This window comes from Sturnira hondurensis, unplaced genomic scaffold, assembly GCF_014824575.4.
Source record: "Sturnira hondurensis isolate 20B ecotype Veracruz unplaced genomic scaffold, ASM1482457v3 Scaffold0015596, whole genome shotgun sequence".
NCBI lineage: Eukaryota > Metazoa > Chordata > Mammalia > Chiroptera > Phyllostomidae > Sturnira > Sturnira hondurensis.
Window position 1 is genome coordinate 25694806 of NW_028088227.1, and position 21286 is coordinate 25716091.

A 21286-nucleotide genomic window follows, 5' to 3' on the forward strand; every position below is an offset into this window, starting at 1 on the left:
TGGCCACAAGCCGCAGGCAGTCTCCGTGAGAGGGAGGCCTCGCTTCAACGTCCACATCCCGCAGTGGGGCAGTGCAGGCCACCTCCCTGCCCCTCTGATGACGTCAACGCTATCAACTAAATAAAATGCTGGACGTTATGTCTGCAAAGCAATGTTCTGCGTGTGTCCTAGCAAGGAAGGAAGGGATATTCAGGGGCCTAACCCTAGACAAGCCGGTCGAGTGTCCCCTTTCCCCTTGAGGGCATTTGACAAACCCTGTAGATCTCAGCCATTCCCAAGGGTCAGGGGGCAGGAGACAGAGCTGGGGACTCACCCAGGGCGGGGTGTGAAGGGGACACGTCCCCATGAGTCTGAAACCCCAGAGAGTCCTGCTTCCATGTGCGGCTGAGGCAGCAGGCAAGGACACCCGCCCTGCCCCTGTGTGAGTTTCCTGGGGCTGCGGGGACCGAGGGGCGCAATCCAGCAACTTTGAACAACGGAAACGCGTCCTCTCGCGTCCTGGAGGCCAGGAGTCTGAAGTTGGCGGCAGCAGGCCGCATCCGGGCGCCTGAGGAGCCTTCAGAGGGGCGGGACCATGCTCCTGGTCTGCTCCAAAGGCCTCGCCCCCCCCCCCCCCCCCGCGGCGGCGGCACCACTGCAGCCTCTGCCACAGTCTCCTCGTTGCCACCCCTGCCCTGTGTCTAGTCTCCCTCAGCCTCTCTGATGAGGACACTTGTGGGTGCATTTCAGGGTGTCTCCCCCACCCCCCCGGACTCCTCCCCAACCCTGATAATCCAGAACAATCCCCTTCCTCGGGATCCCTAATTTCATCACATCTGCAAAGACCCTTTTTTCAAATAAGGTCACATTCACGGGTGCCCGGTACCTTTGGGGCCATTCTTCACCCTGCTCCATACCCCTGGCCAGGACCAGAAGGAAGCCTTTTTGGTTTTGAATTTGCTTCCTGAGTAAAGGGGCAAAACAGATCTTTTCTGAGAATTCATCCCAAGGAGCAGGTCCCCAGATCACTCCACTTGGGTGGCTAAATAAAACCTCAGGGTGAGCTGTTTGGGAACCACAGGGCCCAAAACCAAGTGAGAGCCGGCAGAAACCACCCGCTGCTGAGTCAGGCCCTCGAGGACTCCAGATGTCACTAGAAACAGCCAGAGGTCCCACGCAGGCGCACTGCTCCCAGTTTCGTCCTCGGAGATGGCATCTCCAACGTCTGCAGAGCACAGAGGCTGCCTTCTTCAGTGCCACGGTGGCCGAGCAGGAAACCCTGATCTCATCGGCTTTTAAGACAAAGACCCTTCTCATCTTCAAGGGGCTGGAGATCAGCCACGGTTCTCTCCTAATCTTCATGACCTCTTCCTTCCCGAATGCCTGCTGAAGGATGTGCCACTCAGGGATGGAAATACAACTGCCCCACCCCAGTGACCAGAGAGGAGGGGTGGGAGATAACAGGGGAGAAAGCCCGGGGAGGGTCAAGTCAAGGAACGTGTAGAAAGGACCCAGGGACAAAGACAACGGGGGCGGGGGGGCTGAATGTGGTGGGTGGGGGGTGGGGCAGGGGAGAGTAACGGGGACGACTGTAATTGCACAACAATAGAAAAACTTAAAAATAAAAGAGAAATCCAACTCCCACAATAGTTCTCGAAGCTTCTCCAAGCTTGGACATGGAGCTAGTCCCTTCTGCTTCTCTGGCCAAAGACGTGGAGAAACCCAGTGTCACCAGAGTTCGGAGTGTCTGTGCCTGGGGAGAAGTGCACGAACCTAGCAGCAGGAGGGGTGGGTAATTCTCTCACAAGGAAGGGAGAGACTAATTGGGAGGGATAATTACAATCTACCGCACACAAAGAAATGATCAAACAGTTTTGGAGGAGGGGCAAATAGACCCTGAGGGATGACACAGTATAGCCACTGAAATTTAAAAGTCAGAGGAGGGTCTCACAGCAGACGAGACACAGTGACAGAGAGAAGGAGTGAAAGGAGTGAAGGAGGAGCACCGTCGTCGGGGGTCTCCGGAGGGACAGAACCGAGAAGGTGTGTGCGTGAGCCTGTGAGCGTGGAGAGAAAACCTCACCTCACTGTGGGGAGCCAGCTCACCCCACCCCGGGGGCTGGCAAGCCCCACGGAACGGAACGCTGACAGGTCAGAAATGCCTCCACGCTTCGGCAGAGTCCACAGCAGTCTGGAGGCAAAATCCTCTCCTCCTCAGGAGACCTCGGTCTGTCTGCTCTCGGGGCCGTCAACTGATCAGAGGAGGCCCACCTGCCCACAGCGCGAGGGCCGTCCGCTTTACTCGAAGCCTTCAGACTTCAGCGTTCGTCTCATCTAGAACAGTGCTCACAGCAACACTCAGACTGGGTGATGGGCCAACCCCTCGGTTACTGTGGCCTTGCCACAGTGGCGGGTAAAAGTCGTTCCCAAGGGAGCGGTGCAGAGCAATGTGAAGATGGAGACTATGAAGGTCGAGGGAGGAGACCCACGAGTGACTGAGTGAGATGATCTCACAGACGTCCCACCAGAGTCCCTGGGGAAGGGCGGAGGGAGGGCCCATCAGTACCGGCGTACCTCCTTTCACTGTGCGTCCCAGGTGCTGCTGGTGTTTTAGGGCCTGAAGGCCCCGCCGCAGATAAGGGTTATGACTCATGGAGGACTCAGAAGTTGCTCAGCAGGTGTAGCAACAAAGTAACTTTCGTCAAGGCGGATGCATTGTTTTCTTAGACACAATGTATTTTGCTGTGTATAGGGCGCACCCACATTTCTGTGTGCATTATGCCCAGGACTGTGCCCATGATGCCCGTTATTATACCCATGGAATGTAATCATTATACCCATGTAAAATGTGCACCCTCATTGTTCCCTCAAAAATTCGGGCAAAAAAATGAGCATTGTACATGGCAAAAGACAGTGATGCTTGCACACGAAACAGACTGCAGGACAGCGTGAACATGACTTTGGCGTGTGCTGGAGATCCAGAAAATTCTTGCGACTCTCCTGATTGCAATATTCGCTTTATCACAGTGGTCTGAACCCACAGCATGTTTGAGGTGTGCCTGCATTCGAATATTTGAAAGGGTGGTAGCTGGTGAAGGTCCCAGTTCACCAGTTCAGGAACCCCAGCACACCCCAACCAAACCGGAAGTCACACCAGAGCGAAACTTCAGAACACCAAGCACAGACAAGGCAGACGGGCACCAGGGGAAGAACAGTAAGGCCTCCGGACGGCACCTCAGCCGGGACAGGTGCCAGAAGGGGTAGGGCACCGCCCAAGTCCATGACAAGCCTTTGTCAACTTACAATGGGATATCCTGCAAAAAAAAAAAAAAGCATTTCAGGGAAAAAGGTAAAATAAAGACTCAGACAAACAAAAGTTAAGAGCTTTTAACTTCAAAAGACCTTGACTAAGTAAAGATCAAAGGTTGTATTTTAGGCAGAAGGAAACGATCCCCAGTGGAAGTGGTGACACGTGAGAACCGTGGGGAAGAAACTGGGAATGACTCACGTACACCCGGATTAACATCCACTGTGGCAAACAGCAGTAACGCCGTGTTTTGCTGTGTGTAACGCACACCCTTTGCCCAAATTTTGGAGGAAAACTAATCATGTGCATTATACACGGATAGTGCGAGTTCTATATCTATACAAATGTTTTTAAATCTCTTATTTATGTGTATGCATAAAAAATGTCACTCCAGAAAGCAATAACAATATCAATATGCAAAATAAAACTGTGGAATATGATCATCGGTTTTGCTTCTAAATATAAATAAATAAGTAATTGTATTTGGAAAAAAAACTAGAGACTTTTTTCCTGAAAGTTTGAGCCAAAAACACGGGTGCACATTATACACGGCAAAATACGGTATATTCTGGGTTTACAAAACAACAACTAAAACTCAGAGAGAACCCCGAAGAGCAAGCGCCGCCGGGTCCTGCTGCGTTTCGGAGAAAATACAGATTTGAGACGTGGACACGTCACGTAGGTGAAAATGTCAAGGGTAACTTCATCCCCGAAGAAGCAGTTCTCAGTCGGAGAAGGGAGCTGTTGTGTCACCCAGGGGCCCTGGATGACATCTGGAGACATTTCTGGCTGTCCCCGCTGGAGGGGCATCACAGGCCTCTGGATGCCCAAAGCACTGGGGACATATGAGGCAGACCCACGGGGACACATGGCCTGGAATTGTCTGGGTCCCAATGCCAGCACGGCTGGGGCTGAGAAATGAAAGGTGGAATGCGAAAGAGTTCTCCGCCACGAGGTTCCTCGGACAGGGCCGGAGGAAAGATGGCACTTTTGAAAAAAGAAAGGCAGAACTCACAGAAAGGGTCGAATAACGTGATAGAAATAAATACAAAAGTAAGTAGACTCAATGATCCAGTAAAAGACAAGATTGTCAGACTGTACTTGCTAAATTAATAGTGACTCTTGAGCTGTCTTTAGAAGACCCACAGAAAACCTAAGACTACAGAAAAATCGGAAAAGAGGGCAAAGGATATACCGGGCCAATTCTAACCAAGAAAGTTGCTTTTACTATATTAATATCATACAAACCAGAGTTTAAGGCACAAAGCACTACCAGAGTTGAGAGGACCATTGTACAGCCACGGAGAGTGTCAGTCCAGGGGAAGACGAGACGGTTCTGAAACGCACATGCGCCTAACGGCACAGCCTCGAAATAGAGCTGATTGACGGAGCCGTGGGAACTCGGGACTCAGCAATGACAGCCGTCACCTGGGCAGGCTGGCAGGGAGCCCCACGCCGCGCTGCGCACTCTGACCCTCCTTTTGTCTGTTGGGTCTGAGGTGTGGCCGACTGTCACACGCACTGTGACCTTGTGTTTGAGCCCCTGGGGAGGGTGGAGAAAATGTTGCCACTTAAGCTGTGCCTCACTACGGAGTGTTAGACACCTCGAAATGTCGGAGACACTAACGTGTGTGTGCACACGTGTGTAGATGTGTGGTGGGGGTGTATGTCTGGGGGGAGCAGATGCTGTGAAACATTAGTAGTGATGCTGGTGAAGGGCATCTAAACAATCAACGTTTCTATAGATTTAAGTGTTCAAAATAAAACGCTGGGGAAAATTGTAACGAACATACAAACACTTACAAATGGTCCTCATTCCAACGGGCATTCAGGTCCCAGCGGGTTCACACACACAGATGCTCTCCGAGCTGGTGACTGGCCTCGGTCTCAGAAAAACACAGCAGGGCGGGCATTTCACACCCGTCCGGCTGCTGCAGCTCACGAAGCGTTTGGTCCCAGTATCTTCCTGTCCGACGCGTGACGTTTCCACCGCGGTCTGACAGAGGGTGCTGCTGGGGGACACGCACATGAAGGGAGCCCTGCTGTGCCGGCAGAGGCCCCGAACCACAGGGGACCGCTGAGCTCCGGGCCCTGGGGTGCACCGGCTGGTGTGGAGACCGGCCAACCCGTGCCTGCGCAGCCCCCCAGGGGCTCCCTGGGAGGAAGGGGACAGGAGGACCTGTGGCCGCCACACTGCGCCTGCAGGGTGCTGGCAGGGGCATTGGGGCCGAATCCTGCCCTGGCTGGCTCCTTGTCACTTGTCTCCTTGCCGGGTCACCTCAGGCACTCACAGCCTCCTCCCTGGGGCTGTTGGAGTCTCTGTTTTCACACCGCGGAGCTGTGGGGGTGACTCCCTCTCCAATAGGCACCCCCTTTTCTTTTCCTTCATCCTGTTGACAAAGTGACACTGAATGACCACCAAGTGCCAGGCTTTGGGAGAAGTACTTGACCTTTATCATCTTGTTGACTCTTTGTGGCTGAAACTTGGGCTGGGACTTCTGAAACTGTGTAACAGAAAGACTCCGTCCCAGACACCTGACAGACACGGAGGCCTGTGCCCTGCGGGGCCTGGGTGGATTCTGCAGCTGCAGGTCTGGAGCCCAGCTGTACCGAGAAGGATGTGGGCGACCAGCTGCTGCTGAGAAAGTGAGACAAAGGGAAGAACCCGCTTGTGAGAAATCAGCCCCAGTCCTGAGCCCAGCCGAGCATTCGCAGGTCCCCCTGTGCGCCACCACTGGGCGCTGGGCAGAAACGTGCGTCCTGCTGGTTTGAAGGGCCCCTCAAGGGAGCCAGGGGCCAGCTACCCCTTCTTCACCTGCACCCTCTTGCTCCTCCTCCTCCCTCTCTTCCCCCTGCCCCCACCCACCTCCGCCCTTCTCCCTCCCCCTTCCCCTGCCCTCCTCTTCCCCCGGGGCTTTCCTGGGGGAGAGCTCACCATATGCCCTAGGGGCTCCTACCCCGCCCCTGGCCCAAACCCGCCCGCCCGCCCCCTGTCCTCCTCTCATGACTCGTTCTCAGCTAACTGTTCGTAGAGAAAGGGGCAAAGGGGCATTGCGCTTCACACACGGGGGAGCAGGAGCCTGCTGGCTTCCTCAGGAAGCTGCAGTTTCACACCCCGGGGACCACAGCGCTGCTGCACCGTTCCTTCCCCGCCTCGGCACCAGCTTGCTTCGCTGAAGGGCGGGGCTGGGGGGCGGCGGTGCTGGGCCATCGAGGACTGTTGGACTAACTGGGGGCTGTGGACCTGCCAACGCCCACAAAAGCTTGGGAGGTTGATTCCTTCTTTTGAAAGAGCTCCCGGTTACAATCCCAGGGAACCAAAGAAGTGCTCTCACCTGCTCTCTCTCTCTCCCAGTAAGAGCTCATGGGTTCTCTCTCGGCTGGGGACACGCAACCATGTGGGTCTGGGGGCTGCTGGGACCCGCAGCAGCTGTCTGCAGGAGCCAAAGGACGGCTTTAACATGAAACGGAAACACTGGTGCCTGGCCTTGCTTCTTCCCTGGTGGGACGGGCGAAAATGAGAAACCGGGCACTCAGGGGAGCGGCTTCTACTTCCCCTCGAGGACATGTTGACACACCACAGTCCCTTGTGCTCACCACCGGTCCTTGGGACGCTCTCCTCGAGATCCCGTGGAAATGCCCGCTTTCCACCGACAACGCCTTCGCCCTGTGCCTCTGCCGGAAGGGCAGCGGCCACTCCGGTGGTGCCTGTCTCCGCAACAAGGTTGCGTGGCCGCCACCTTCCCCGCCCAGCACTGCACCAGGCCTCTGAGCAGCTCACTCACCCTGCGCCCCCGAGAAGCCGCCCCCACAGCGGGCCGTGGCCCCTTCCTCCGAGGCAGCCCCGGACAGTGCTGCGCACCAAGAGGAATCTCTCGAATTCACAGGCGACGGAGTGGTGCACCGAAGCCGTGTTGAGCTCACGACAATCACACGTGCGGCTCAGGGAGCCGAGGACCCGTGCAGATTCACTGGGGCCGATTCCGTGGAACAAAACTCCATGGGACCCATGACAGAGAGAAGTAAAGCCCGTGAGAGGGGGTGACGCTCTGCAAAGTTACTCCAACTGCGTTTCGGGGGGTGGCAGTTGCTGTCTGACTTCAGGGGTGCACCGCGGACCACGCAGGGGGCGCAGCGTCTCAGTTCTGCCCCCCTTTCTGACGGGTCTCGCTAGAAACCATGCCCTCAGTGGCAAACTTCACTTTAGCCCTAAAAGCCGTCATTGTCATTGTCATTGTCATTGTCATTGTCATTGTATGGAGCAGGCGTGAGCAAAACTAACTCCATCCCTCCGTCCCCGATTTCTTTTCCTTGTTTTAAGTTTCGTGCTGTGACCTTTGACCGACCTCACTGCCCTTGAGGAGCACATCAAAGCTGATGATCATCCGTGTTCCTTAAAGTGCAGCACGAATGCTTCGAGGAGCCGCGGCCAGAACCCCAGAACCGCAGCAAAACGGAGATGAGTGTCGGACTGGTAAGAGCATTGGTTGTAAACAGCCATCGCTCACGGGGGTCTGTCCCCGGGGCTGCGGCCTTCCTCGTCCCTTGGCCTTGTCAGTCGTTGGGACCGAGTCACACGGTAGAAAAGATACCATCACAGGGGTCTGCCCATAGTGGCTGGGCTGTCCCCTCTGCTTTGACCCAATTGTCCCGCCCGTCACTTCCCCACCACGTGCTCTGTCCCACTCTACGGAGGTGCCCGCTCCGCCTTCCCACCTGCGGCTGCTTCTGACCGCGGTGGCCGGGGCACCTGAGCCACCGGCAGACACCCACCGCAGGGACAGGAAGAAAGGGACGCAGATCAGCGGTCGTCGAGGACCCACCCCATACTGTGGAAGAAAAGGTTTTAAAAGTCAGCGTTTCCCTTTCTTATTTTAGCCTTCCAGGCGTTCTTCGTAGAACCCATAGCTAGAAAATATGGAGGGGTTTTTTAGTGGCAAGAAATTGCATTTGCTTGTTTTATTTAAACCAGGGGACACACGCCTGGAGGAAGTGTCTGTGGCCTGGAGGAGGTAGCAGGGAAACCACGCTGGTGTGAAGAACACAGGAAACACAGGAAGTTCACGTGAGCGCCCCCCCCGCCCCCTGCCGGTGTCCTCAGTATTCTGCGATTTTAACCCTTGACACAAAACCAACCCAAACCAGATTGAACCAAGATGCGGTTCAGACACCATGCAGTTCACTCGTTTGAAGTGCGGAGCCCAGGCGCCGTGCGTGGGTCCTCGAGGCTGCGCAGTAGCCAACCCTGTCTTGTCACCGAACATCTCATCACCCCAGAAAGCGGCCCCCACCCGTGGGCAGTCGCGGGCTGACTCCCCCTCCCCTCCCCACCCCAGACCGCCACGGATCTGCTTTCTGTGTCGGTGGGGTTGTCTTTTCTCGACATTTCACACGTGTGAAGTGACAGGGCACGTGGGCCTCTGTGTCTAGCCTCTCTCGGCTGCACCCCGGTTTCCAGTGCACCCACACTGCAGCGTGGAGGAGCGGTGCCCCACTGGTTTCGATCGCCACACGGGGTTCTGTGCGTGGATGGACTGAGCTGTGCTTATCCCTCATCCGCTGGCAGACATTCGGGGTGTTCGCTTTCTGATTACTGTGACTAATGCAGCTGCAAACACGCATGTACGGGCTTTTGTGCACACGTATGTTTCGGTCCTCTTGGACAGGTCTACCCAGGGCTGGAATCGCTGGGTCTCGTGATCGCTCCACAAAGCAGCTCTCCACTTGTCAACAGCCTTTCCATGGTGTCTGTCCCATGGTCTCGGGGACAAGAGTGACAAGACCATCTTTTCGTTTTGTCCTTGTTGCCTCAAAACTTGGAACAACACAGGGGCCGATAGACACCTGCTGATTTCTGCCAGTTTCAGGCTCTCGGTCCTTCGCGGCCCCTTGCCCTCAGCCCACCGTGACCCTGACGCTCACGTGGGGTGCAGAGCGTTCCTCGGTAAAGCTCTACGCCCTCGCACACCCCCTTGCCACCTCTTGCTTAAGCAATTCCTTTCCCTTATCGTTTCTGCTGCCAGTCCTGCGGCCGGGCCTGAGCTGTCAGGAGCCCCTTCGTGGTCTTGAGTCCCCATCTGCCTTCTGTGCGTCCCCCCAGAACTCTGGGGGACGGTGGGGGACGACGACAGGGGGCAGGTTGGAGGGCCTGTGCCGGGGAAACAAGGGAGGTGGGGAGGGGAGGACTCCCAAGAATTGAATCCGGGGATCCGGGCATACATGCTCCTGATTCCCCTTGATAAGGGCAGAGGACAGGCACTCGAACAGAGGGCTGGCTGTTTAGCTGGCTCAGTGCGTCTGCGTTGCATAAATCTCCCTGTTACTTTTTTCCCCCTAAGGACGAGAGAAGGCTTATTTAGAAAGTCACAGAGTTAGAAGAAGTGGGCCCTAGGAGAAACAGGCTCTGGAAACAAGTCACAGAGGCCCTTGGCCCTGGGAGCTCAGGGGAGGGGGGTTCGTGGGGGGTGGGGGCGAGAGAGGGAAAGAAACCCTGTGCCTGGGGGAAGGGGCCTGGGAAAGGCAAAGGTGTGCTCCGTGGAGACAGCCGCTCGCCCTGGGGCTTTCCAACTAAGAGTCTCCACCTCCGGCAAATGTCCCAGAAACCGGAGTTATTCTCCAGGCTGTTTGAAGGAACTCGGAAAGGATCCAGAGGCTTCTCCAGACAGAAATGATACAGGTGTCCTTTCAAGGGTCTTAACGGTCTGCAAACCTGAAACACCACTAAACACAAAGTGGGAGAAACCCGGAAGTGTTCCAAGGAACAAAGAAACGTTCCGAGGGGGCTTACAGGAGAGAGTGTGTTCCTGAGACGGGCCCCTCCAGCAGTCTCGGCCTAGCTCGTGTCCGGGACAGTCAGAGGTCAGAGGCCAGGGGCCAGGCGGCAAGGACACGGGCACCTAGAAATGGTCTGGACCGGCGATTTTCAACCTTTTTCATCTCTCAGAGCCACAGAAACTGAGGACTAAAATTCTGTGGCACAGCAAAAATTTACATTATACTTCTCACTGATCTGACCCAAAAAACAGGTATAATTTTGGTCCCTGCACACCAGATGATATTGCTGGGTTGGCTGTTGCCTCTGTTTTTTTTTCTTTGACAGTCCGAGGGAAAGGAGGTCAAAACCGGAGGGCAACCGAGTCCTGGGCTCGTGCTGCTGGCCGCCGCTCAGCCAGACAGACACGGGGACTGGGTTACAGTCGCACATGCATTACTGTCAGAGTCGAGCTGTCTGAGAAGGTGGAGGGTTACAACCCTAACGGCCACCCCAGCTCCAGCTTTCAGAAGCAAGTCTGTATAGAGAAACGTGGGGATTTGGGAGGGAACTTCCTAGGGGAGCGCAGACAGTCTGCTTGGAGTAAGGGGAGGAGGAGCTGCCAGGGGAGACGGGAGGCCTCTTCCCAAGCCGGTGCCCCTCTCTCCCCCACCCCGTGTGGCGCAGGGCCAGGGAGGCTGTGTGTCCTCTGGACAGGGAGGAGAGGGGCAGGCCACCCACCCCCAAGTATCCTTGGTCAGAGGACATAAGGTCTTGCTGTCAAACTCTTGGGCCTGGTTGCATTTCCATGTCTGACTGTCCCCGTTCCACTTGCCTAGGAATCTTCCCGCCTCTTGCTCTCCTTCGTTCAGGTCAGTGCCCCTGACTGAACCGCCAGGCACCGAGTGTTTGTTTTCCGAACCCTTGAGGCAGGAGAAGGGATGCCAGGTGGTCTGGATGCGCGCCTCCCCCCGCCCCCCGCCCCCCACCCGGGAGAGGATCAGAGGGTGGTCTGGAGCGCTGACAGGCAGGGACCGGACATTTCAGAGGTAGGTCCCCAGGGCTAGTTAAAACAGGAGTAGAATCACTTCTGCTTGACTGGAGGGACTCCGCTCTGTCCTCACTCCATTGTGCAGGGCCGTGGCCCACCAGGTCCTGCCCTGACTCGGGAGCCTCACCTGCCCTTGGCCCCTGGCTATGCCCTGCATGCACCCTTCCTCCCCGGGCCGTCTCCAGCAGCCACGCCAAGTTCCCCAGATAGCCCAGGGCTGGCCCCGGGGCCCAGTCTGCAGAGCCTTCTAACCGAGGAGAGGAAAGCCGTGGTCTCGGCCTATCCTTCCCTGCCGGACCGGTCTCTTTCACAGCAAAGGCCGAGGCAAGAAGAGCCGGGGAATAGTCCTGCTCCTCCTAGTTCTCCACGAACAAAACACCTTCTGGCCAGAAGAAAGGGCTGTCTTTCATGTTTCCTGCTGCCAGCGCGGTTTCTCACATTCTCAGCTCTTCCTGGGGCAGCAGTCTCCGCTGGTAGCTTGGCTAGAAGGTTCCAGCTGCTCTGAAACGGGGTTCGGGGGCCTCTTCCTGTTGATTCAGCCCTGGGGGCAGGCAGCCTGGGTTTGTTCTGAGACATCTGGAAAGAACCTTCCTGCAGTCTGAGACTTCAGCCCCTCCCACCGTTACCACGACTGGGCTCCATTTCTCCACTTTGTCCACAGGGCCCAGAGCGCGTTTTACGTCAAGGGAGGGATCGGGCGGCTGTGTGGGGGGAGGCCGCAGGCTGAACAATGGTGCTCTGCAAGATATGGGGGTCCCGATCCATGCAACCAGAGATGTGGTCTTTGCAAAAGGGGTCTGTGGTGACAGGATTAAATTCAGGATTCTGAGGTGGAAATGTCACAGAACCCCACCAGTGGTGCTCCGGAACGGCCGTGGGGTTTGAGTGCCCACCACCAAGAAGTTCGACTCCCAAAGCAAGAGTCTGGTGAGAAAGAGGAGGGGCTGTCCCTGGGCAGGTTATACAGGGTTAGAATAAGGGCAGAAGTCTGCCGTTGAGTCCTCCTCCCTGAAAACCCCCAAAACACAGCCCTGCCTCCCTCCCTCAAACCAGGCCGGATTCCGGCCACGCCCCACCGCGTGAGCAGCTCAGCGCTCCGGGTTGCAGCTCAACTCTGAGCAGCCTGGCCAGGCGTTCCCACGGCTCTGCTTGCCACCACCGTCCTCGTGGGCAGGCAGGCCTCCAGGCCGGCAGGCCTCGTGGCACACCGCCTCTGAGCCCGTGGCTGCCTCGGCCTTCAGCCCACCCTGATGCAAATGCTCAGCTAGGAACCTCCCCCGAGACCCCCACCAGGGCCCTTCCCGTGGCACGTCAGTGTCCACCATTCCCATCAGCTCCCCAGTGCCTTTGACCCTCCTGCCGTCTTCAGTCAGGGCCAGGGTTCCTGGTGGTACACCGGCATCCAGGGCTGGGCCCCAGTGCCCCAGCTGTGTCATCTGTATGTTGCACTGTGTGCCCTTCACCCAAAGTCCAGTCACCACCCAAAGTCCTGTCACCACCCGCCACCACGCATTTGACCCCCCTTTACCCTTTACTTCCCCACCCCTTCCCGCTGGTCACCACCATGCCGTTGTCTGTGTCTGACTCTCAGTTTTATGTTCCCCACACGAGTGAAATCATACAGGTCTTCGTTTTTTTCTGACTGATTGACCTATCTCATTTAGTATAATATTCTCAAGGCCCATCCATTTTGCTGCAAATGCAAGTACTTCATCTTTTCTTTCGGCTGAGAGGTATTTTAATTTGGCTTATAGTTTCATCAAGTTTGCATTGGGAAGAGTTTAACTGATGAAGTTTTTGATCACTGTTAAAATTTTTGGGGAACTCTAATTTGTAAAATTCATGTTTTTGATGTAGTAGTTATCCAAGAAGAGTGTGACTATTCAGGTAATTATTAACTCTTTAAAAACAGGTAATGATGTAGTATGTTTCTTAAATTACAAAAAATGGAAACAGTGTCACGGTGAGCCAGGAGGGGGCGCCCTTCCGGGCAAGAGCCGCGCCTCTCCCAAGCTCCCCTGCTGAGTCCGTTCTGGGTCAGCCTGAGTCCGGCTCCAGAACCCGAGTGGCCCAGCCTGAGCTCTCGTATGTGTTGTCCTGGGTGGAAGACCTGGCGCTTTCAGGAGCCTCAAAGGGAATAAAAAGACAAATAGCCCGATTTTAAAATGGGCAAAGGATCTGGATAGACACTGCTCGGGTGAAGCTGTGCAGACAGGCGGGACGCATGTGAAAAGCTGCTCAGCGTCTTCAGTCATCAGAGAAGCTCGATTCACACCCATAGGACGGCCGTGTGAAAAAGACAGACAATCCCAAGTGTTGGCAAGGATGTGGAAAAATTGGAACTCCCTTTCATTGCTGCTGGGGTGATAACAAGACGCAGCCACTTCAGAAAACTGGCCATTCCTTAAAAGGTTCAACAGAGTTCCCATGTGACCCAGCAATTCCATATTTAGGTAGATACCCAAGAAAAATAAAAACTCTGTCCATAGAAAAACTTGCACATAAATGTTCGTAGGACTCCTATTCATCATAGCCCAAAAGCAGAAATGACCCAAACATCCATCAAGAGATGAATTAATAAATAAAATGCAGTCCGTGCGTTCAATGGAATATTGTTCGGCAATATAAGAAATGACGAATTGGCGCTGAATACAGTACAAACCAGCCTTACAGCCTCGTGCCACACAAGGAGGCCTGACATAAAAAGCCACCTGTTGCCCCATCCCCATTGTGGGAAACATGCAGAATGGGAGGAAAGGCGACTGGGGGTCACCAGAGCTGGGAAGTTGAGGAAAATGAAGGATAACTTACAGGGGACCGTTCCTCACGGCAATGGGGAGGGTAGCCAGCCCCGGATTCAGAAAACCCCAAATATCCTTCTTCTGTGGTGTCATCAGCAACATCCTCTCCTTTGTTTTCTGTAAAAGGTAACCCCCTAAAGCAAACCCCTGCATAGTAAATGAAGACCATGCTCGATGTAATGTGCCCAGAAAAACAAGAAAAGCCTGTCCAGGCAAGGGCCAGGGGGTTCGCTCATTTAGAGAGCAGCCATGCCATCCCTTTTCTCCACAGGACTTCTGCAGTCCATGTGCATTTGTTCATTGCAGCCCCAACACACAGACCCCATAGGCCAGAGTCTGCATTGATGACTGCTAAAGGAACAGGGTTTTCTGGGGGAGTCATGGAACGTTCTAGAACTGGTGGTGATGGCTCCACCACTCTGTGAGCATACTAAAAACCATTCAATTTGGACAGTTAAAGTGAAAGAAAGAGGTTGCATGCCCACAGGGGCGGGGGGGGGACCATAAGGAATAGTAGGGCCCGTGAGGCTCTGCCTCAAGCTGATTTGCATTTTTCAAAAAATGAACAGACTATTTTTAGAGCAGTTTTAGGTTCACAGAAAAATTGAGCAAGCTCCTGAGAGTTCCGACCTGTCTTCTCCCCTGCTACACACAGCCTCCCTGACAGTTGGCGTCCCCCCGAGTGTGGCCCACCTGTCACCGCGGATGAACCAAACCGTCCCATCAGTGACACAGAGTCTGTAGGGGTGCGAGGTTTCATCCTGGACAAGTGTGTAATGGCATGTGGCCCCCATCGTGGTTCCCACAGGAAGGGTCCCTGCCCTCAGGCTCCCTGGGCTCCCCCTAAGCCCTGGCAACCCCTGATCTGGTCACTGTCTCCCAGTGCCTCCCCTACTTTTGCCTGTCCCAGCGTGACGTGCAGTTGTGATCGCACAGCAAGCGGTCTTTTCAGATTGGCTTCTCTCACTTGCTGATGTGTATTTCACCTTCCTCCCTGTCTTTCTACGGCTTCATAGCTCGGTTTTGCACTGTGTGAGATTCCATCGCGTGGATGGACCCACAGCTCACTTATTCCTTCACCTACTGAAGGGTGTTTTACTGCTTCAGAATTTTGGCAGCTCTGAATAAAGCTGCTCTCGACACTCGGGAGCAGGGTCTGTGTGGACGTGAGTGGCACGTGCCGCTCTGCCAACCCAACACGGGGCTTGCTTCGCAGGCCCCGCCCAGGTGCTGGTCTGAGGCCCTTTCTCTGGCGGCCCAGCTGGGCATGCAGGCTTTTCCAAGAGAAGAGAGCCAGTGATTATCAACCCCAGGGTATGGCCGTGCTACCTGTGACCTCGTTTGCTTCTCACCACCAGCCTCAAACGGGCGTCAGCAGGTGGGTAAACTGAGGCTTGGTACTTCTTTTCTGTGTGCTGTCCAGTGTCCTATTAGACTCCTGGGCCTGGCAGCACCTGGTGTCACCCTCCATTCGTGGTCCTCAGAATACAATCCACCGGCAAGCAGTGTGCCCTTCCCCCCGCACTGTGGCTTCAGCCCTGTCACCTGGGCGGCCACAGTCACTTCTCCACTTCCCCTTGCCACAGGCCCCACACTGAGTCTTGACACAGCAGCCACAGCGGCGATCCTTTGGAGACCTCAGTTCCTTTCCCGCTGCAATCTCTGCGTTGGCCTCGGACCACGTTCAGAGCACGCCCACCCTCTCCCCAAAGGCTGCAGGCCCTCCAGACTCCCGCCGAGGCCAGTCCACAGCACCCAGCCCCATGCTGCCGCGGCCCTGTCCTGAGAGCAGGGCTGGGGCAGAGGGCACAGGTGGCAGGGCCGGCACCTTCGCCCCTGCTCTTCCCCACGGTGCGCTCTCTGTCTAACCGGCCCTCCGACAGGCCACCTCATCACACTTCTAGGGCGGGGTGTCCCCTCAGCCACCATCTTCTCGCTCACTGTCTCTGGCCCTGCCGGGTCCTCGGTCAGAGCACGCACTCATTCCTTGGCATCGCATTGTGCCCATGCAGTCCTACACGCATTTGTAGGTGCTACCAGTGGTCTCTGTTCATCCAGCCTGCAGGCGCCACCAGCCCAGAGGCCGTGCATGCGTCTCACTCAGGGCCAGCCCCCCCTTCAGCACGGCGCGCTGCACTTCGCAGGTGGTCTCACTCAGGGCCAGCCCCCCCTTCAGCACGGCGCGCTGCACTTCGCAGGTGCCCAATGCATGCACACACGCACACACACATGCATGTATAACTGCGTGAAGGCCCCGTCATCCAGCAAACGAGAGGCAGGCGGGACCCAGAGCCGAGGTCCCCGGCTCCCTCCTCCCACGGCACCGTGTTCCTACGGGACCAGCCACCTCTCCATTCTGCAGACTGTGCAGGTGCCCGAGGCAGAATGAGCATGAGGAAACAGGAGACCTTCTCGCACTGTCCGCGCTGTGGTCACACTGTGTCCGTCCCCAGAACTAGGACACGTGCACCGCCGTCCCCCTGTGGCGCGTGCGGCACCGTCTCCTCGATTCTCTCTCCTTCACTCCAAACACAGAATTTGCGAGGGAGATGCTGTCTGCTGCCCACCACCCTCGGCTTCTGTCTTCATCGTGAGNTCTCTGTTCATCCTGCCCGCAGGCGCCACCAGCCCAGAGGCCATGCATGCGTCTCACTCAGGGCCAGCCCCCCCTTCAGCACGGCGCGCTGCACTTCGCAGGTGCCCAATGCATGCACACACGCACACACACACGCATGCATGACTGCGTGAAGGCCCCGTCATCCAGCAAACGAGAGGCAGGCGGGACCCAGAGCCGAGGTCCCCGGCTCCCTCCTCCCACGGCACCGTGTTCCTACGGGACCAGCCACCTCTCCATTCTGCAGACTGTGCAGGTGCCCGAGGCAGAATGAGCATGAGGAAACAGGAGACCTTCTCGCACTGTCCGCGCTGTGGTCACACTGTGTCCGTCCCCAGAACTAGGACACGTGCACCGCCGTCCCCCTGTGGCGCGTGCGGCACCGTCTCCTCGATTCTCTCTCCTTCACTCCAAACACAGAATTTGCGAGGGAGATGCTGTCTGCTGCCCACCATCCTCGGCTTCTGTCTTCATCGTGAGCATCAGCCCTGATTGGGGTTCTTTAAAAAAGAAAAAAAACGCTTTATTTGTTTTTAGACAGGGCGAGGGGAGGAAGAGAAACACCAATATGTGTGAGAGCTACACCCACCCGCTGCCTCTCCCACACCCCTCGGTGGGGAACCCAGCCCGAAACGCGGGCCTGTGCCCTGACCAGGAATCGAACCAGCAACACCGTAGTCCACAGGCCCGCGCTCGATCCGCTGAGCCACACCAGCCAGGGCTCGTTTGGGGCTCTTATGACGGGGGCCACTGGCCATCTCTGTGGAGCACAGAGGCGCTGCGGGAAGCTCCGGAGACCCCCTTGCCGTGGGCTCCGGACGCAGGACGCCCGCTGTGGGAGAGAAAGCCTCACGTGGTATTGGAATCCGAGGTGCCACGGGCGGTATTTTTTATTTCTTTTTAAAAACTGAATTGACATTCACATAACACAAAATTCACCATTTGAAAGGGCACAGTTCTGCGGCGTTGAGCATATTCACCGCATCATGCAACCGCCGCCCGGTCAAGGTGCGGACCACTTTCATTGCCCCAAAAGAAAACCCACAGCCAGTAAATCACCCCCCACCCCTGGGCCTGGAAACCACCCATCTGCTTTCTGTTTCCGTGCATTTACTTAGTGTGGGTGGAGCTCATATAAAAGGAACCGAACAGCGTGTGACATTTTATGTTTGGCTTCTTTCGCTTCACGTGGGTGGGACCCTGCGGAAGAAGACACAGACCGAAAGGGCTCCTGGCGGCGAAGTCGGCTCCAGTGATACGTATGCGTGTGCACAGGTGTGGATGGATGGATGGATTTTGCTCCTCCCTTCATCCACTGGAACAAATGGGTTGTGGCAGGGAGGGTCACTGGAGCAGGCCTCTGAAGATAAAGGCGCAACTGGAATGTGATACTTCAGACGAACAAAGGAGCTTCCACTGCAGCGGCCAGTTAAACAGCAACCCTGTGGCCCGTGTTACAGGGGTGGGGTAAGCCTCACAGGGGTGTGCGCTTCCAATGTATCGGGCAAATTTCATTTCCCAGAAGAAACACGACTTACATGTTTGTCATCAGATACACCCCATCCCCCCGGAAGTCTTATTTTCCCTTCTTCTTCTTCACTCTTAGTAAACCTAGAGAGTTGCAGCAAAGGCAACGAGGGAGAGGGCAATGAATAGTGTCAGCTGAACAGAGCCCTGCGCCCCGACCAGCGATGCTTCGTGGGAAGTAGCCTCTGACCTTTTCCATATTTCGCTCTTCAGCACAGCCACTGAAGGCCGCGGGGTTTCACATAGAAAATCACAGCATCGCTCCTGATTAAGGGCTATCAGAGACTGTTTCCGTGTCCCCCTCATTTCGGGGGACACATTGAGGGAGTTATTGCTATGCCTTTGCAGCTTCCAGCTCTGGGAGTGCACTTCCCTGCCCCTCACCCGTTCTCTCCAGCACCCTCCTCTCTGGCCACCTAGCTCCTGAGTCCCCCACCCCCCTCACCCTCTCCTACCTGCCCGCACCCTCTGGTCTCCTGCGCACGCGAGGAGGCTCTGCTGGTGGCCCTCCTGGTTCTCCACCGCTGCCCCATCTGCCTTGGCCTCTCAGCCGAGGTTTCCCCCCTTTCTCAGCCCCACGCTGGCATCCTTTCCCCCAATTCCCAGGTACACCGCTGCCCACAGACTCAAGGGACCTTGTTCTCACTCGGGAAATCACAGTGCGAATGCACCCGAGTTAAGGGAGAGATTGGAGCTCTGCCTTCCGAACGTATGGCTTTATGCGTGTGAGTGTATCATTTTATGCGTGGAGAGGCATGTCCTGAAAGATTGCAAACCTCATTAATTTTGACAGAAACTGCACTGTGTCTGCCATATACATGGGAGTGTTCATGGTTACACTGGAAAAGAATGAGATTGCTAATTGCGTTTAAAACTCAACGAAATAGGCTCACATTTCACTGGGGTGAGAGAACTGTTCACATGGAATAAGCCCGAGGAGAAGTACATAAATAGAAAATTCTAAATATCTTGCCATCACTAATGAGGAACTCTGACAGTCCATCAGACACAATACAATCACAGAGAAAGCTGCATAGATATCCTACGAGCAGATTCCGTGAAAGGAGCAGAGACAGTAAGACACTGGATACCCACCCCAGCTAGGGTGAGAGGAAATGAAATGCCTTACAGCAATGGCTCTCTGAGTGTGTTTCTTGGACAAGAGCGACCACCCAGAAACTTAGGAGAAACGCAGGCTCTCTGGTCCCACCCACCCCAGGCCCCGGCCCAGAAACTGCAGGATCGAGGCCGGCAGGGACGCTCCTTTAACACGCCCTCCGGCACGCCCCCGCGCTAGAGACCCAGTCCCTTACAGGATGCAGAAGTCCTCGAGTGAGTATGAAACTGGCCGGTCCTCGTGTCATTGGGACTTTCTGCTTGTGCAGGAGCGGAAAAGTTCCCTGCCGTGGTGCAGAGACAATGTGAAACCCCGGTGTCGGCAGAAGCAGCTCTTCGCGGGGGCTGGACCTGCGCGGGGGCTGGACCTGCGCGCCAGCTGGCCTCGCAGGCGTGCCTGTGGTTTAACTGTCGAAGTGGACCTGCCACTCTCCGTGTCTGAGCCCCGCCCGCCGCAGCAGAGGAAGCACGTGACGGGAGGCGCAGCAGTGGAGATGCACCCCCATCACCGGCCTCTCCCAGGGAGCGTCAGAAGTTGGGGAGGGCAGCGCTCTGGCTGGAAAGAGCCAGGGGAGGGTGTCAACTTTGGGCCCACAGTCCACTCTGTGGTCCCTGACACTTCCTCCCAGGAGGAGACCCTGAGATGGCAAGTGAGAGCGTGTGCCTTTTCTCAGAGGTGCAGGGACAGCACCAGGGCAGCGGGGGACTATACAAGGAAGACACCACTAAGCCGGATGTCAGAGCAGGTGAGTGTTCTGAATCCACAGAGACGCTCAGCTACAGGGCAGAACACGTTCCCCCGAAACGTCCTGACCAAGGGCAGGGGGCTGGGGGGTCCATGTCCCCACACACCGTTCCTAAAACCTCCGGCCTGCATGGGACAAAGGCACTGCGCTTGCCATTGGAAGATGCAGGCGGATGCACCCAGACAGGTAAAGGGGATCCCAGGTGTCACAGAGGGGTCACCGAGAGAGAGCATTCATCCGTACACATGAGACCAGCCCCTGAGGGTGGGGAATGAAGATGGAACTATGTTTTGGCTTATTGTCGAAGCAGCAAGTAAGCTTTGCAAATGATCACAATGAGAAAAGAGATGGGAGTTGGGGGGCGGGGGCACGTACCACTCAATGCCGCCCCTTCAGCCTCACGCTGGCACCCGGTAGGCTGGGCGGTCGCACTGACTGACAGCAGCCTACTCTCCGGGGTTCATAACCTCTTATCTCCTCCAACCCAGAAACAACTCGCTCTACTGCATGACATTAGTTACGATGCCTAAGAATCATTTTAGGTGTTTTTTTTTAATTAAAAATAAAACAAAACCTTTGTCCTTTTAAATACAAATAGACACTTGAAGTTTACTAGACAAGGAGAAAAATGAACAGCATAAAAGAGAAAGACAGAGACAAGCAGATAGAACAAATTCACTCTTGAAGAAAAACAAGGTCGAAAAGAAGAAACTGTCACAAAAACCCGAACCCACATGGTCTGAGACGCGCGCGCACCCACGAAACAAGAACAAGATGCTGCTTTGATAACCAGGAGCAGTCAGAGTAAGGACGTGCTTTTGAAAATTAAACCCGTGATTGAAGACATAAAAATTTCGTTAAAGGTCAAGTACATGCTTCACAAGCAAGGGCAAAAACACAAACACATGGAAACGAGAGAGAACAGACTGAGAGACAGGGAGGGTCAGTGGGGCAGGTGGCACTTTCTGCGAAGAAGGAGACGGCGGACGAAGCGGGAGGACGAAGGACTTAGAAACAGGACGGTGACGAGGCCTCCTTCTGGCAGAATACATGCATGGGTGTGTATACACACAGAGAGAGACCATATTACATCATCTATGACATAACACGTGTTGTGTATTTGACATGTTGGACAGTAGGTAGCTCAGGACAGCGGCCCCTGGGAAAAGAGAAGCAAAGGAGGGAAGCCCTGGCCCCGCCCTGCCTGGCCCTGGGGGCGGTGCCCAGCCTCCCTCCAAACCGGCAGCAGCTTTTCCTTATCAGGTGGAGAGCACCAAACATGTCACAAACACCGAAAACCAAAAGGAGCCACCGAATCTCTCATGGGGGTCAATGCATGGCCCTCCCCCGCCCATGACTGAGGGCTGGTCAGAGGGCCTGTGGCCAGAAGGAAT